Source organism: Dreissena polymorpha, chromosome 2 (assembly GCF_020536995.1).
Source record: "Dreissena polymorpha isolate Duluth1 chromosome 2, UMN_Dpol_1.0, whole genome shotgun sequence".
Lineage (NCBI taxonomy): Eukaryota > Metazoa > Mollusca > Bivalvia > Myida > Dreissenidae > Dreissena > Dreissena polymorpha.
In genome coordinates, this window is record NC_068356.1 from 136,661,032 (window position 1) to 136,678,047 (window position 17,016).

The 17,016-nt window shown below is 34.7% G+C and overlaps 1 long non-coding RNA gene across 1 annotated transcript in view; it reads right to left on the bottom strand.

Moving 5' to 3' along the window:
• Positions 1-16,982, bottom strand: part of LOC127869145 (uncharacterized) — a 42,570-nt gene extending 25,588 nt beyond the window's left edge. Inside the window, exons 1-3 of the long non-coding RNA XR_008044429.1 lie at positions 16,891-16,982; positions 16,206-16,265; positions 9,737-10,539 (exon numbers count right to left, since the gene is read on the bottom strand). This is a non-coding gene — a long non-coding RNA (uncharacterized LOC127869145). The remainder of the gene's footprint in view (positions 1-9,736; positions 10,540-16,205; positions 16,266-16,890) is intronic.
• Positions 16,983-17,016: the final 34 nt, after the last annotated feature.

The window sequence follows — 17,016 nt, forward strand, 5'->3', positions numbered from 1 at the left end:
ATGTTTTTAGAAATGTGTTTGACAAGATTTATTTTACTTATTTTTAATCTAAATTTATGATGAATTTATGTTCATTAAGAACAATAATTTATATTTTTGTTAGTCCGGTGTATTCCTTAGTTTAAATACAATGCAAACATTAATTGCTGAATAAAGTCGAAACCCAATGACTCTTACTTGCCTGGACTGACAACAAAAGTTTTAGCCATCCAGAATTCGATCCAACCGATCTGAATATACTTATGTTTACTAATATAAATCTGCAATAGATTTACATCTCCAGTTGAAGAGTATTCATACTGCCTAATCTCCGTACTGCGTTCTTCTTTTGAATCAGTAATTTATATACTTGACATTTTTAAGTAATCACTATTTTAAAACAGTTACACAAACAATCAAACAATGATCTTATGTAAGGAATAACGCTAAGAAACAAAACAATATATAAGCATTATATGCACATTGCCCAAGTAATAAACATAACGTGTATTACTTTATTTGCTTGTGTTTTTATTTAAGAATGACATGACGCATAGATACAAAATTGTCTATTGCTTCAAGTTGACATATTATAACTGTAACTCTAACTATTATAGTATAACTTAATTTTGTATAATCATAAACTGTGTATTTTGTAAACACTGTATGCTTGCTTTGTCCACTTGGGCTTTTGGCCTTCTGGATGGATTGTTTAATAAACAATATTGTGATGCAGCCGTTCCAGCCATAATATTATATAATCTACAAAAACGCCAGATTGTCATCTTTTACTCAAATCAATTAACGATTGAGTCAATAACATGTTTAAAATTATAGGGAGCCTTTAATAAAGTGCTCATAATCAAGTAACAGCTTTATGGGACCCTAGGCGCTTTAGAGCCAGGCAAACAAAACAATGTGAAAATTGTGACGGGGACTTAAAAAAATAGGAGACATTAAGTAATCCCGCACCTGCAAATTTGAGCCATTTGACATAAATGTATATGAATATTTAGCAATACAAAAAAGATGCTTCGAGGATAGTCAGAGCAAACCTGAAAGTTGAGCCAAGGGAGTTTGAGCCAACAGGTTTTGACTGTAAATTATAATGTTTAGAAAATAACTATTCTGCTTATCTGAGAACAAGTCAAAATTCATAGGTTCTCTTAATACATTTTTATTGTATTTATTATTGCATTTTATGTTCATTCTTTCTTTATTTAAATAAATTAAGTTTCCACAATTATATAAGAATTAGTTTTCTAGTTTGGATACTTGTTTACAGTAATTTATAACATTATTGAGATTTCACCACTGTGAGAAAAGTTTAAAATAGCACAAGAGCCATTCAATTTTAAGCGCTCTGAATTTAATCACTCATTGCTTACATTAGTATCTCTTAACAATTATTTTTAATTTGCATTAACATGAACACCATTGTTTTTTAATCATATTATTTGTTATACCAAATTCATTCTCTTAAGAATGTATAAATACAACCCTTAAACGGACTTAACTTGAGCATCACTCTTGAACAACGTGACTTAATGAATGTGTATAGTGTTTTCCCACATAAGCCCTTGGAGTCCTCATAGGCTAACCTGAGACGACACTTTTTTACTAAGACTTGATTTTTGTTTAGAAACAAGAGATGTGTTCGTCAGAAACAAAATGCCCCCTACTGCGCCGCTTTGAAATAAAATTTCTATTTATCATTTGGCAGATATAGAAATAATCTCCCTTTAAAGCTTATTACTTCCCTTGGATTTTGTTATTCACCTTCAACATTGAAGGATGGCCTTGACCTTTTTACCACTCAAAATGTGCTGCTTCATGAGATACACATGCATGCCAAATATCAAGTTCCTATCTTCAATATTGCAAAAGTTATGGCCAATGTTAAAGTTTTCGGACCAACGACAGACAGATGGACTGACAGTTCAACTGCTATATGCCACCCTACTGCGTGTGGGCGGTCTGTAGACAGTAAAAAATGACCAAGTCAGACATCACTGACCAGCAAGGCCTGTGGTTTATCAAAGAGATCATTGCCACAGTTCATCATGTATCTATGTACATAAGTCCACATGTAAGTAATGAAACCAACCATTCACAAATTAGTACAGGAAAGAAATGATAGTTATATATATCATTTAAAAACAAGAGCTGTCACCATAGGTTGACTTATGCCCCCTATAAACGCTTGATAGAAGTTATGAGCTTTTTTCAAAACCTTATGCAGATTTCGAAACCTAAACGCGGACCCTAAGTTCAAAGTCAAGGTCCAGGGGTCAAAATTTGTGTGCGTATGGAAAGGCCTTGTTCGTATACACATGCATACCAAATATGAAGGTTATATCTCAATGGATATAGAAGTTATGAGCACTTTTCAAAACCTAAACGCAGATTTCGAAACCTTAATGCGGACCCTAAGTTCAAGGTCAAGGTCACAGGGGTAATAATTTTTGTGCGTATGGAAAGGCCTTGTCCATATACACAAGCATACCAAATATGAAGGTTATATCTCAAGGGACATAGAATTTATGAGCATTTTTCAAAACCTAAACGCAAAGTGTGATGGAAAGGGGGCATACAAAATCTTTGACAAATCAATCATTTAAGTTATTAATAAACAAAATACAAAATATGTACAGTAACTGAGAAAATAACTTAAATTCTTGATAGGGTAATATATAATCTGAGATTTATAATTATATAAATTACTTCCCTTGAAAATAATTGCCTCTGTCAAATCTCTATTTTTAGTAGCAATTAATAATAAACCACTACCGTGATTGTAGATTCCCAGGTTACCTTAACGTACCTAAGATACTTGTCTGCCAAAAAGTGTCATTGTGTGCTTGGCTTGACCATAAAATGTCATTTAGATTATGCTTCAGTTGTATGGTTTCATATGATTATATATAATAATTATCTCCCTTTAAAGCTTATTACTTCCCCTGGATTTATATTTTCGACCGTAGACCTTAAAGAATGACCTTGACCTTTTACCATGATTTGTTTGTCAGAAACACAATGCCCCCTACTGCGCCGCTTTGATATATTTAAAAAAAATATTTTATTTGGCAGGTCAGATAATTATCTCCATTAAAGCTTATTACTTTCCTTGGATTTGTATTTTCGACCCTAGACCTTGAAGGATTATCTTGACCTTGAACTTTTAACTCAAAATGTGCAGCTCCATGAGATACACTTGCATGCCAAATATCAAGTTGCTATCTTCAATATTGCAAAAGTTATGGCCAATGTTAAAGTTTTTTTCAGACGGACGGAGAGACTGACATACTGACTGACTGACTGACTGACGGACAGTTCAACAGCTATATGCCACCCTACCGGGGGCATACAAATTCCCTTTCAACGAAAATTTCCTCAAAAACGGAAAGTATCATCTGTGTGCCCACTGCACAGGCTTATCTGTAGATGGCATTTAACATGCATTAAGCACCCTTTTCCCAGAACGAGGCTCACCTGGTATTATCTTGTACAACTCGTTAACAGATGGTAGGGGGACTTACTTTGAGCCTCATTCTTAGAAAACAGGTCTTTATGAATTGTGCAATAAGTTTTGTCCTAGATTAGCCTGTACAGCCACACAGGCTTATGAGGTACAACACTTTCCGCTAGACAGATTTTTTTTAAAGAAGAGACTTCCTATATAAGAAAAATTCCGTAAATGCGGAAAGTATCGTCCCTGATTTGCCTGTACAGACTACACAGGCTAATCTGGGACCACACTTTACACACATGCATTTAGTCCCTGTACAGACTACACAGGCTAATCTGGGACCACACTTTACACACATGCATTTAGTCCCATTATCCCAGAGGGAGGCACATATGTTTCTTGAAAAAACACTCAACAACAGACTGTAAGCAGACTTAACTTAAGTTTGTGGAATGAGGCCGGAGTCCTTCTAATAGGGAATATTCTTGGTGTTTCTTCAATGGAAATTTAAGGCAGTTGTTTGGGAAAAATACATTGTTTTAGGATTGTTAATGGGGTCGATTTCAGACCCCAATTTTGACAAATAACAGCAACACTATAGACAATCCCAGAAATCGAAACCTCCCGGATTACCCGCCCCTGAATACTCTCGCGCGCCTCCAAAACGGTACTGAAGAAATAAACATGGACCTTTATATGTGTGTATAGGTCCCTACGCAAAACAAGGAAACGAAATGGGTTTATCAAATATATTTTAGGGTTTAAAGAGTTTCTGTTATCGATCTGACAACCAGATAATAGTTCGTGTTTTTTTTAAATTAATATAAATTACGTAATTAGTAGAAATAAGGTTCATCTGTATTCGTTTAAGAGTAATAACACACAGCATGGACATGGACCTATTTGTGTAGGTCCCTGACATGAATAAGGTCTTGATTGTCATTTAACATGTTATTTAAAGGTGACGCGTGATATCTTATCTAAATTTCAATATCAACACATGTGCAGACATGTGGTGTCACGGGCAAACCCATAAACGCGTTTAATCCACACTTGGAACATCGCCTCCCATTGAGCGAATTCGTTCGCGCCTTTATCGCTGATCTTTTTTTTCAAGAGATGTATGTTGCTGTCATTTATAATCCGTAATTTAAGAAAAATCAATCACTTATTTTGAGCGTGTTTTTAAGCGTAAATTTTGACCGTTTTACGAACATTTAATAAAGACGTACGTTTAGGAAATCTAGAGAACACAATTGGAACTATTTAAGTTTATTTAAGGCTCATTATTTTTCATGTTGAACATTTCAATTGTGAATTAAGATGTTATTAAGAAAATTTAATAATATTTCAGGCAACATGTAAAACGTTATTTAAATAATAATATAAGAAAGTTGTAGACAAAAGCTGTCCTTTTCAATAAAAAAAGTATGACATATCCTGACATCTTACACAGTTTTGCAAGCGAATAACTCCGAAACTTGTTCATTTAAATCACAAAATTCATTTTTGGCTAGTTATTTTTGTATTAGCTTGACAGCGATTTTTAAATAAAATATTGCTCAAAACCACTTTAGTTTTAGACTAAACTAGATACATTATTTTAATAAAAAAAAAATCTCTACCTAAAAATCTTACAGAGTTTCTATAAAGATTTACGAAACAATTTTAGAATCACAAACTTCATTTCGGCTATAGATTTGTATATTACCTTTAAAATGACACTTACAAGAGAAATATTAATAGCGAAATGGTAACTGTTTAGACAAACAAAGAGATGTATTATTCAATTAAAGAAGTCGTCCTAAGTCTTTAATCTTACATATACAACGTTTCTTAATGAATATCTCCGTAAAGTATAGAAAGTACGACATTTAATAAGAAATAATATAGGCTTAAACAAAGACAGATATCAATTTAATTGTCTACATCGATCTTAAATCTATCTAATTAATATCAAAGATCTATCCAAAAAATATGGTCTGAATGGATGTTTCCAATCTTTATATATTGATAGATCTTTGTTAATATCTCCGGCACTATTTACGCTAAAATCACAACGTTTACTTCAAACTTTAGATATTTCTATACCTTTATAATTATGCTTGAATAATTATATTCCATAAAGAAATAATTAAATTTTATAAAAAGGCATTATGCTGAAAGGTATGCTTAAAAATGCCAACTTGGCCTTAAACATTACGTGTTGTCACTGAATATTGTTGCAAAGACACATTTTATGAATCAATCGTGTATATTTTAAATTTAAATTATATTGATTTACGATGTGATACATATCGACACTTGGTTTCATGTTTCACTTGTTTTCAATCCTAATGTGCGAAGTCATAAAGTACTGTTTATTGGAATAAAGCGGGCGTGCACTATGATAACGTTGTAATCTGTCATATTCTTCAGTACCGTTTTCAATCGCGGGTTACGTAATAGCCAATATGGCGGCGCCCATATTATCGATTCTGGGATTGTCTATATACATACTAAAAACTCTACATCTCATTGCAAACAGGCTCTATACAACCAAGGCATTCCAAGCTTAATTAAATATCTCACACTTTTTTAAAAACTCAAGGTCTGCATTGGAATGACATAAATTCTCGAGGTGTTGTGTTAATGAGGTTTCTTATGAATAAGTTGGGAAGCATCGAGTTGAAAAAGGTTTTTAGTTATTGATCCTCAAGTAAAAGAAGTTGTGTTTTTAAAAGGATATACATAAGAAAAGACACCATTTTACCTTCTGTGAAATCATATCATTCTTGTCCTCTTCATTTTTAACATTCTTAATACACAAGTAACACTGTAAAATCATTATTAATTGTGAGACATTATTTTTTGTTGATTTTAAGAGTCGACTGACCCACAAATGTATCACAACACACCGGAAAATAACTGACATAAAAACCTATTTATTTTTCCCATTTGAAAAATCCATGCATTAACTGCTGTGTCCATAAACGGGTTTTTTTACGACGACATTTCATATGGACAAATATCAATGACTTTGTAATATACAAACAATTAAAGAGGATATTTTTCCTTATGTAAATTCATACTGCTCTTTACAACCTCATCTTTTTTTGCATTCTTAATAAACAGGAATTACACAAGTCGGCGCTTTACTGGTGTATTTATGGGTCTGTTAAACAGACCCATACCCAAAGCATTTTATTTGTTGTATCAATATGTTATACCCAAAAAACTTAATTTTGAAATTTTTGGGTTTTAAACCGCGAAAAATACATAGTAAAGTACAGTTCATAGCAATGTGTAATACTTTTTTTTAACAAGAGATGTGTTTGTCAGAAACACAATGCCCCTACTGTGCCGCTTTGATTATATATTTTTGATTTTGATTATACCCCCTTACAAATATTACTTCCCTTGTAAAAATGATCTGTACTTGCCAAATGATAAATATAAATTATCTCCCTTTTAAGCGTGTTACCGGTACTTCCATTGGATTTGTTTGTTTTTACCTTTTATCTTCAAGGATGACTTTGACCTTTCACCACTTAAATTTTGTGACTCTATGAGATACACATGCATGCCAAATATCACATTATGATTTTTAATATTGCAAAAGTTATGGCCTATATTAATGTTTTCAGAGGGACGGACTGACAGACAGTTCAACTGCCATTTTGCCACCCTACCGGAGGCATAAAAATAAATTAAAAAAAACAGGCATGACTTCAGTAATTTTAAGTGCGAGACTTTCCCCCTTAATAGTTTTGACTACAACAACTTTCATTGTGAACCTTTACAACTTTAAATGTGAGAATTAACAACTTTAAATGTAAGACTACATAATTTTAAATGTGATACTCGGCAACTTTAACTGTAAAACAATACAACTTTTAACATGACACTGAACAACTTAAAATATGAGACTGTACACATTTAAATGTGCACAACTATTACGCGAGACTAAACAACTTTAAATGTTAGACAATACAACAAGTCATAAGAAACAATACTGTAAGTATATGAGTACTTGATCAAACACGTATTGCCTATGGATTAGACAGAAATGCAAAAACAGATGAAAGTCTATGGTGAATTAAGTATATGATACTCTGTCTTGCTACCAGGGGCCATTATACTAGTAATTATAGCCTATTTTTGTTAAATCTATTATATGTACGAGATATTGAATCGATACTAGTTGATGTCTACATTTTATGCCATTGTTTTTGTAAGACAGACCTTAGATGTAAAGTTTAGTCACTGGCGTTGAAAGTGTGTGCATAAAGATATGAAAGCAGTATAGTGATTTTGTCTTTGCAAACATCCGGTTTCTAATTTAAACAAGAGCACCGCCTTGCGGGTGCAGACCGCTCATCTATTTTCTTTTTTAAAGGTGAAGGGACTCTCATTTTCAATCACAAAGGAGGGAGGGGTGGAGTGAAGAGCGGTGCATTGTGTGGGGGTGTGGACATTTATTACATTTTCTTCCAAAAATGCGAAAAAAAGGAAAAAAAAAATCGAGGGGTGGGGGGGTAGGGGGGGGGGGTGATTCTTGGGTGCGATGGTTGGACGGTATTTCAAACATAAAATAATAAAAATAAATATTTGTGTTTTTTAACCGTTTCATAAAAAAAAATTGGGGGGGGGGGGTGAGGTGGGGGGGGTATAGTGTGAGGGTGTGGTGGTAATTTGTGAGATGATCTTAAAAAAAAAAATAAAAAAAAATAAGGGGGGGGGGATTCGGGTGGGGGGAGGGGGGGTGGGTGGGGGATTCTTGGGTGCGATGGTTGGACGGTATTTCAAACATAAAATAATCAAAATAAATAGTTTTGTTTTTTAACCGTTTAAAAAAAAATTGGGGAGGGGGTGGGGTGGGGGGGGGGTATAGTGTGAGGGTGTGGTGGTCATTTGTGAGATGATCTTAAAAAAAAAAAAAAAAAAAAAAAAAAAAATAGGGGGGGGGGGTGGGGGGGGGGGGCACGGGCGATGGTTTGGGTGGAGTCTATTGTGGTATGTCAGGTAAGAGTAGTTTTGTCAAAGTATCAATCAAATCTAATCATAAATAAAGAAGTTATGGCAATTTTAGAGAAATTTAATAATTTGACCTTGAGAGTCAAGGTCATTCAAAGGTCAAGGTAAATTTCAACTTGCCAGGTACAGTAAACTTGATAGCATGAAAGTATTTGAAGTTTGAAAGCAATAGCCTTGATACTTAAGAAGTAAAGTGGATCGAAACACAAAATTTAACCATATATTCAAAGTTACTAAGTCAAAAAAGGGCCATAATTCCGTAAAAATGACATCCAGAGTTATGCAACTTGTCCTTTTACTGTACCCTTATAATAGTTTGCGAGTGTTCCAAGTATGAAAGCAATATCTATGATACTTTAGGGGTAAAGTGGACCAAAACACAAAACTTAACCAAACTTTCAATTTTCTAAGTATAAAGGGCCCATAATTCCGTCCAAATGCCAGTCAGAGTTACATAACTTTGCCTGCACAGTCCCCTTACGGTAGTTAGTAAGTGTTGCAAGTATGAAAGCAATAGCTTTGATACTTAAGGAATAAAATGGACCTTAACACAAAACTTAACCAAAATTTTCAATTTTCTAAGTATAAAAAGGGCACATAATTCTGTCAAAATGCACGCCAGAGTTATCTTACTTTGCCTGCCCAGTCCCCTCATGATAGTAAGTAAGTGTACCAAGTTTGAATGCAATAGCATTGATACTTTCTGAAAAAAGTGGACCTAAACGCAAAACTTAACCAAAATTTTCAATTTTCTAAGTATAAAAAGGGCACATAATTCAGTCAAAATGCACGCCAGAGTTATCTAACTTTGCCTGCCCAGTCCCCTCATGATAGTAAGTAAGTGTACCAAGTTTGAATGCAATAACATTGATACTTTCTGAGAAAAGTGGACCTAAACGCAAAACTTAACCGGACGCCGACGCCGACGCAGACGCCGACGCCGACGCCAAGGTGATGACAATAGCTCATAATTTTTTTTCAAAAAATAGATGAGCTAATAAAAATCATATTAGATCATAATCAGTTATACGTGAACACAAATACTTATAAATTTAGAATTTTTGATTTGTATTTTAATTGTACTAAGTTTCAACATATAGGGCTTTATAAGGAAAGTGACTCATTGTTGCAATCTATCAAACACTTGTTTTGGCAAATATTGCATTGTAAATTTTAACCAGTAAATATTTATAAAAAAATAGACTTTTTGAGGAATGGGGCTGAATTTAAGCCCAATCTTGTGACAAAATTAATAACACTGTAAGGTCTCACCTGAAGCTCAGAAGCTGAGCTGATATGCTGGCCTCGCGGATATTGTTAAGGGCCGAGTTTGAGTTCTGATTAACTTCGGGTTGAGTCGAAGGGCGTACTGTACCATACAACAAAACTGTTGTCACGTTTTTAAGCCTTCTTTAGTCTCAATTCAATGCGATGCTCTTTGGGCTCGGAGTGCAAAACCGTACGTGTTGACTTTTTAGCAACTTGGTTTCAATAATGTGGGGAATTCGCGTCTGAGGCACACCACATGAATATATTGTGCGCTGAGGATAGTCCGTAACGCTTCTACTGTCCTAACTATCTACAGCAGATATACTTCTGAATGAATCGTTTCGATTTTTCCTTGATTTGCTCCCGTTCCTTGCTGAATAAATAGCTGTCTTATAAGGAATTAAACAAATTATTCAACGTTTAATTCTTCGTGAGATTCTTCGTGATGTCCACAGCGAGAACTTACTGTTAGCGTTAACTGTTAGCGTTACCATAAGTGCTGCTATAACGTCTCGCTTCTGTAACACTCATCCCACTCGGGCACTAGAGCTAAACAAAACTACTCGGGCTTGCTTGGGGAAATCTCAACACAGACATTTCAGCTGTTCATAACAGCGCGTGAAAACTTGACGTGCTGAGGATATATTGCAGAACAGACTTGTGTTATGATGCTGACCCTTTGTGGCCGGAGGTCCAGTGGGAGGAGCTAGGGATCAGGGAAGGCAAAGGATCATTTAGTATTGGGGCTCCTGCAGGCCGGACTGGTGCTGTTGCTTGGCCAACTGGATATCAATGCTGGTGCTCACCTGAAAACAACAACACTAGAGTGGGGGATATGAACTTGTAACACATTTTTATATTACAATGTATAATACACTACATATATGCCTCTTGATTGGATGTGAAGGTTTTCAACAGCAAAACATAATTATCTGAATTTCTAATTTGAAATTTAATTGGTGCCTTGTCCTAAATAGCAATTAATGAAAATTAATGCAATTAAACCATTTCGTATTAAAACATTAAAAGTGTTGGCTAATGCTTTAATAACCTGTAAATTCATAATAATTATTCTTACTTTACTTTCAGTGTAATTTTATAAACCAAATTGCCGCTCATCAATATTAGAAGCTTTCTTCCCAGATTAGCATGTGAAATCCACATAAGCAAATCAGGGAGGACACTTTCTGACGATACTGGATGTTCACAAAAGAAGATACTTATTTTCAACAAAACATACCTTTAAAGAGGTAATTGTTGTCCCTAAGTAGCCTGTGCGGACTGCACAGGCTAATCTGGGACTACAATCTAAGCACATGCATTAAGCCCTATTTTTTCACAGCGCGGCTCATTGATGTTTTTAGTAAGTTTTTCCTGCATAACAACAAAAACAAGGGCTGTTTGTAAAACATGCATGCCCCCCATATGGGCTGTCCGTTGTAGTGGCAGCCATTGTGTGAATACGATTTTTGTCACTGTGACCTTGACCTTTGACTTAGTGACCTCAAAATCAATAGGGGTCATCTGCGGGTCACGATCAATCTACCTATAAAGTGTCATGATCCTAGGCAAAAGCGTTCTTGAGTTATCATCCTAAAATCATTTTACTATTTGGGGTCACTGTGACCTTGACCTTTGACCTTGCGACCTCAAAATCGATAGGGGTAATCTGCAAGTCATGATCAATCTACCTATGAAGTTTCATGATCCTAGGCGTATGCGTTCTTGAGTTATCATCCAAAAATCATTTTACTATTTCGGGTCACCGTAACCTTGACCTTTGACCTAGTGACCTGAAAATCATCTGCCAGTCATGATCAATCTGCCCATGAAGTTTCATGATCCTAGGCGTATGCGTTCTTGAGTTATCATTCAAAAACCATTTTACTATTTCTGGTCAACGTGACCTTGACCTTTGACCTAGTCACCTCAAAATCAATAGGGGTCATCTGCGAGTCATGATCAATGTACCTATGAAGTTTCATGATCCTAGGCCCAAGCGTTCTTGAGTTATCGTCTGACAACCACCTGATGGACGGACCGACCGACAGACCGACCGACAGACCGACATGAGCAAAGCAATATACCCCCTCTTCTTCGAAATTTAAATTCACACTAGACAACAATTCCAAAGTAAACCATCATGTCATAAAAGTTGTAAGACATATTACAAATTAATAAATATGAAACAATTTAATGGCAGCAACTCACTGCTGGTACATATTGACAGTTCTCTCCCTTGTTAGTGTAAGCTAAATTTATTAAAGGCCACAATATACTAAATGATTTCCCTATATAATTCAATGTAAAAGCGACAAATTAAAGAGAAAATAAATGCAACATTTTGAACATAGAGACCACCATAACCATACTTTTACTGAAAGTTCATTCTAAGCTGAATAAATTTAAGCAATAAAAAAGATATGTCATGTTAAAACCAAACATTAACTTTACTCAAATCAAACTCTACTTCTTTTGCACCTTAAATTTTCCGGCCATTTTCTAGTGCAATGTAACTGTTTTCAGGTCAAATTTGTACTTAAGTCTCTATATTTTTATCATATGTCAGGGATTAAGTAGTGAGCACCTTTTCTTTCCCTTCCAATATATCCAAGAGATAAAGGCAGAACACCAGTCTAAAGTGTAAAACATGGCCTCGAGTAAAATATGATTTTTAGCATAGGTGCTTGCACCTATGCTTAAGGTATATACCACATTTTGAAAATCCACATCGGTCGGTTAACCTTTCTGAAGCCTTACCTGATCAAAAATCAGACGAAATATCTATTTAATTTAGCATATGGTAATTCTTACAATTTTTTGGGGGGAAACGTTTTTCTAACGTTTTCTTCCAAGAATATTACTGACACCGTTTTTAGTGAATTTTTCTAAGACCGTTTTATGTCAAAAAATCTTCTTATAACCTAGAACAAATTTCGTTCGTAAAACAATTCTGTTCTTGTTGATAGTGACCTCACACCTAATTTAGATCTATATGGGATCCCAATTTCTATTTCATTCGTTTACTGTTCTGTGAGAGGTCAAATGTTTACATAACTGAATTAATAAGGCCCTGGTTAAAGTATATGGAACATTTCATCGGTTAATTATAAATAGAAATTAAAACATATTCTCAGCAGGAAGTGGGGCATAAAGCACTTTTATTCTTTGAAAATGTGTAAAAAATGGCGGAGTACGATGAATGTTTTCTGATTTATGACATGGATTCTGACGTGCCTTTCTATGGATTTGATGAAGTAGAGTTTAAAAGTAAGAGATGTGTTAATTGAAGTTAAAATGTTTTACTTTGAGCCAGAAATTTACGTTACGAGTAGAGTTAACGGTTTTAAATGTGGCATCGGATTTAATGGATTCGCGTGAATTCTGGACGAGTGCTGTGTCTGTAAAATATTAAATGGAAAGCTGTAAATGTATGAAGTCGGAAAAGAAAACGGATGGTTGCATAATGGTATGCGTGAAATAATGTAATTCTACGTATTTATTTTCATAGTTATGTCATTTTGTAACCATTCACATTCGTCACTATTTGGAATTCCCGTTTCTAAAAATAGAGCATTTTGTTAACAAGGGGGGCGACTCGTGATGTCAGCAATCGTTAAGGCTACAATATACTAAATAATCGAGTCATGAAGGGCTGTACTTTCTAAACAAATCATCATATTTTCCTCGAAGGCATGTTGTACACTTTGTTCTGGTTTTATCGTTTGGAGATATTGATAGGGGAAGCATAGGTGTTCACTACTTAATCCCTGAAATAGGATAAAGTTGGAGATTAAAGTAAAAAATGGCACTGCAAAAGGTTACAATCCACTAGAAAACGGCCGAAAAAGGCGCAAAAACAGTCGATTTTGATTTGAGTCGAATTTGTTTTTGGTTTGAACATGACAAATCTTTTTTATTGCTTAAATCGATTCAGCTAATAATGCCCGTCAAGAAAAGGTATGGTTATGGGGGTCTCTTTGTGCAAAATGTTGTATTTATTTTCGCTCAAAGTTGTCGCTTTTACATCGAAACATATAAGGAAACTATTTAGTATATTTTGACCTAAACATTTACTTCAGCAGCATCTTCCCTGTATCTTGCAACTATGCTTTCAGCGCCATCGGCGCTCTCGTTTTTATTGAGAACAGCCCAACATAAAACGATTATTTAGTATAATGTTACCTATAAGAAAACCTGAACTGTTTAAAACGCAAAAAATATGCACTTCCTTATCATTTTTCATCTATCTTCAATGTGCATGCCAAATTTTAGATCGATCCTTCACATAGAAATGCTTGAACAATGAAAATTATTATAATAATGCCTGATAAGACATATGGCTTCCATTGTCGATGCTTAGATTTATAAAGGGCTTTCAAGAGCAAATAACATTAACTTATATAACATTATACAGTAAATATACTGTAAACTTCTTATATGCTATATCGAAGAAGAAATATAATATTATTAAAACGTGTTTGGGCTTCTTTCAGTGCGAATTTGTGAGTTTAGAGGTGCTCAATACGAGTTTCTCTACTTTTTATCATCCCCCGCCATAGGCGGAGGGATATTGTTTTGGCGTTGTCTGTCGGTCCTTCCGTCCGTCCGTCTTTCCTCCCGTCTGTCCGGAGCCATATCTTGTAAGTGCTTTGGTGGATTTCATTGAAACTTGGTATGAGTATGCATATGGATAAGAGGATGATGCACGCCAAATGGCATTGTACACCATCAGTTAATAACAGAGTAATGGCCCTTTGTATCTTGAAAAATGCTTTTTGTGTGTCCGGAGCCATATTTTTGAAGTGCTTTGGCGGATATTATTGAAACCTGTAATGCGTATATATATGGATAAGAGGATGATGCACGCCAAATGGCATTGTACACCATCTGTTAATAACGGAGTTGTCGCCCTTTGTATCTTGTAAAAATGTTGTTTTGAGTGTCAAATATAATAATTTTGTGTCCAGAAGCATATTGGCGTGGGCTATCAATTCAACGAATTTGCTTGTTTTAATTATTTTCCCATACAAATTTTCCCATTTAATTATTTTTCTTTACGCTTTCCAATACTCGTTAACTCCATGAAACAAAACGCATTTATTCCATGAAACTAACAAGAACGCATAATATCCTGTGAAAAAATGGTGGTTTTATGTAAATCATGCTCCTTTGTAACGGGGCCTGTTTTGACCAAAAAAAACAACAACACTGTATACACAATGAAAACTTACTACCTCCTCGCAAACAGACTCTATACGGCATAAGATGGAATAGATTCCAATCAAATAGGCTTAATTAAATATCTCACAGCTTTATAAAAACTCAAGGCCTGCATGGGGATGACAGAAATTATTGCGGTGTTGTGTTTCTGAGGTGTCTGTATCGGTAAGTTGGAAAGCATCGAGCTGGAGAAGGGTTTGAGTAATTGATCATCAAGTAAAATAAGTTGTACTGAAAACACTATATACACAAGAATAGACGCCCTTTTACCTTCTGTTAAATCATATCATATCATTCTCGTCCACTTCACTTATTTATACACTGCAAAAACATTATTATTCGCGGGACATTATTTTTTTATTGATTTCAAGGGTTGAACGATCTACAAATTGAATACAAACACACTGACACAAATTCCATATTTAGGGCCCTCACACTACTTTGGGGGAAGGGGTCCGCAGCCCTTAGGAGGGGGAATTTTCGCGGCGTTTCCCTTTTTGGGGGATTTTGTTACTTACTCTCTCATTATTTCAATCGTACATGTTTGCACTATATTCATTGCATTTTTCATAATTTAGTATGTTTGAAAAGATTAAATTGAAATAGAATTGAGATATAATGATTATGAGACACATCTTCCTATTTAAAAAAAAAAAATCTTTTTTTAGGGGGAATTTTTCCACCCAAAAGGGGAAAAAAGTATACTTTTCAGGGGGGGGACTGCCGCCGAATTTCGGCGGCAGATTTGATAGATTGAGGGCCCTGAATATTTATTGTTTCCAAACTGAGAAAGTCACGCATTAATTTCCACGTCCATGAAAGTCTTTTTTTAACCACAAAATAACATGCGGACGAATATATATGATTTTACAATAAACAAACAATTTAAAAGGATATTTTACCTTATGTAAATTCATACCATTCTTTTCCACCTCATCTTAATAAACAGGAAATACACAAGCAGGGCTTTTCCTTGAGTATTCATGGGTCTGTTTAACGGACCCATACCCAAAGTGTGTTATATGCTGTTCCTTATGAAAATTATATCTCAATTATGTTTCAATTAGATCCAACAAAGTTTATAACTGTTATAATAGGATTTTATTCCTATAATTTGAAGTATAATTAAAACTTATTAAATGTGTTTTCCCAAATCAATGGACTTTTAGCACGAAACAAATTCAAAATCCCAAAATTGCATTTTTTCCCAAAGTGGCCAAGAAAAGGCATGACAAAGCGTCTCTTTTACCTTCTGCGTCATGCTTGTCTCCCACATCCTCAGCATCGTTGTCCCGACTGTCAGCAGCAACTGGAGCAGTAGAATAGCTCGATGTATTTCTTGTATGTATATTTAGGACTTACACACATTGATATAAATGTAATAAAAATCAATAAGACATGTTCAACATCATAAAATATGGCAAATTAATAAATCTCACATTTAGTGTTACCTTTCTGTAAACATTGCATAAAATATCAATACATACTCCTCCAAAGATTACTTAAACAATGTCATATTTTATTAAAAAAGTATTCATCCATATACATTTCTTACATGGCATGGTGTTTATAGAAATGAAAGTCTAAAAATAGCCTCAGTTGCTATATATATAATGTACATGTGCATATATGTAGAAATATTAATTTTTCTGTTGAAATGCTTTGTTTTTTAATGCAAAGTTTACAAGAACTAAATTTTAGGACCATAATGACACAAACCCTATGACAACATAACATAATATGCATTAGATCTTATGTTCAAAACAAAAACCCTCACATTGTATAATCAGATAACAATATGTGTACATAAATTATTTGTATCTTTAACTACCCACTTAATGTTGTATTGTAACATCACACACTACTATGTTCGTATGCTAAACAACACATTGTCATTGAAATACTAATCACTAATTACAACAACTAATACATACATGTACACACTATTCCACTCTGAACACCAGGATGTTGTCGTCCAACAGTCCCACAATGATGGATGATGTTGTGCTGCTGTAGCAGACTGACGCTGGGTACAACACTCCATCCTCCTGTGTATCCAG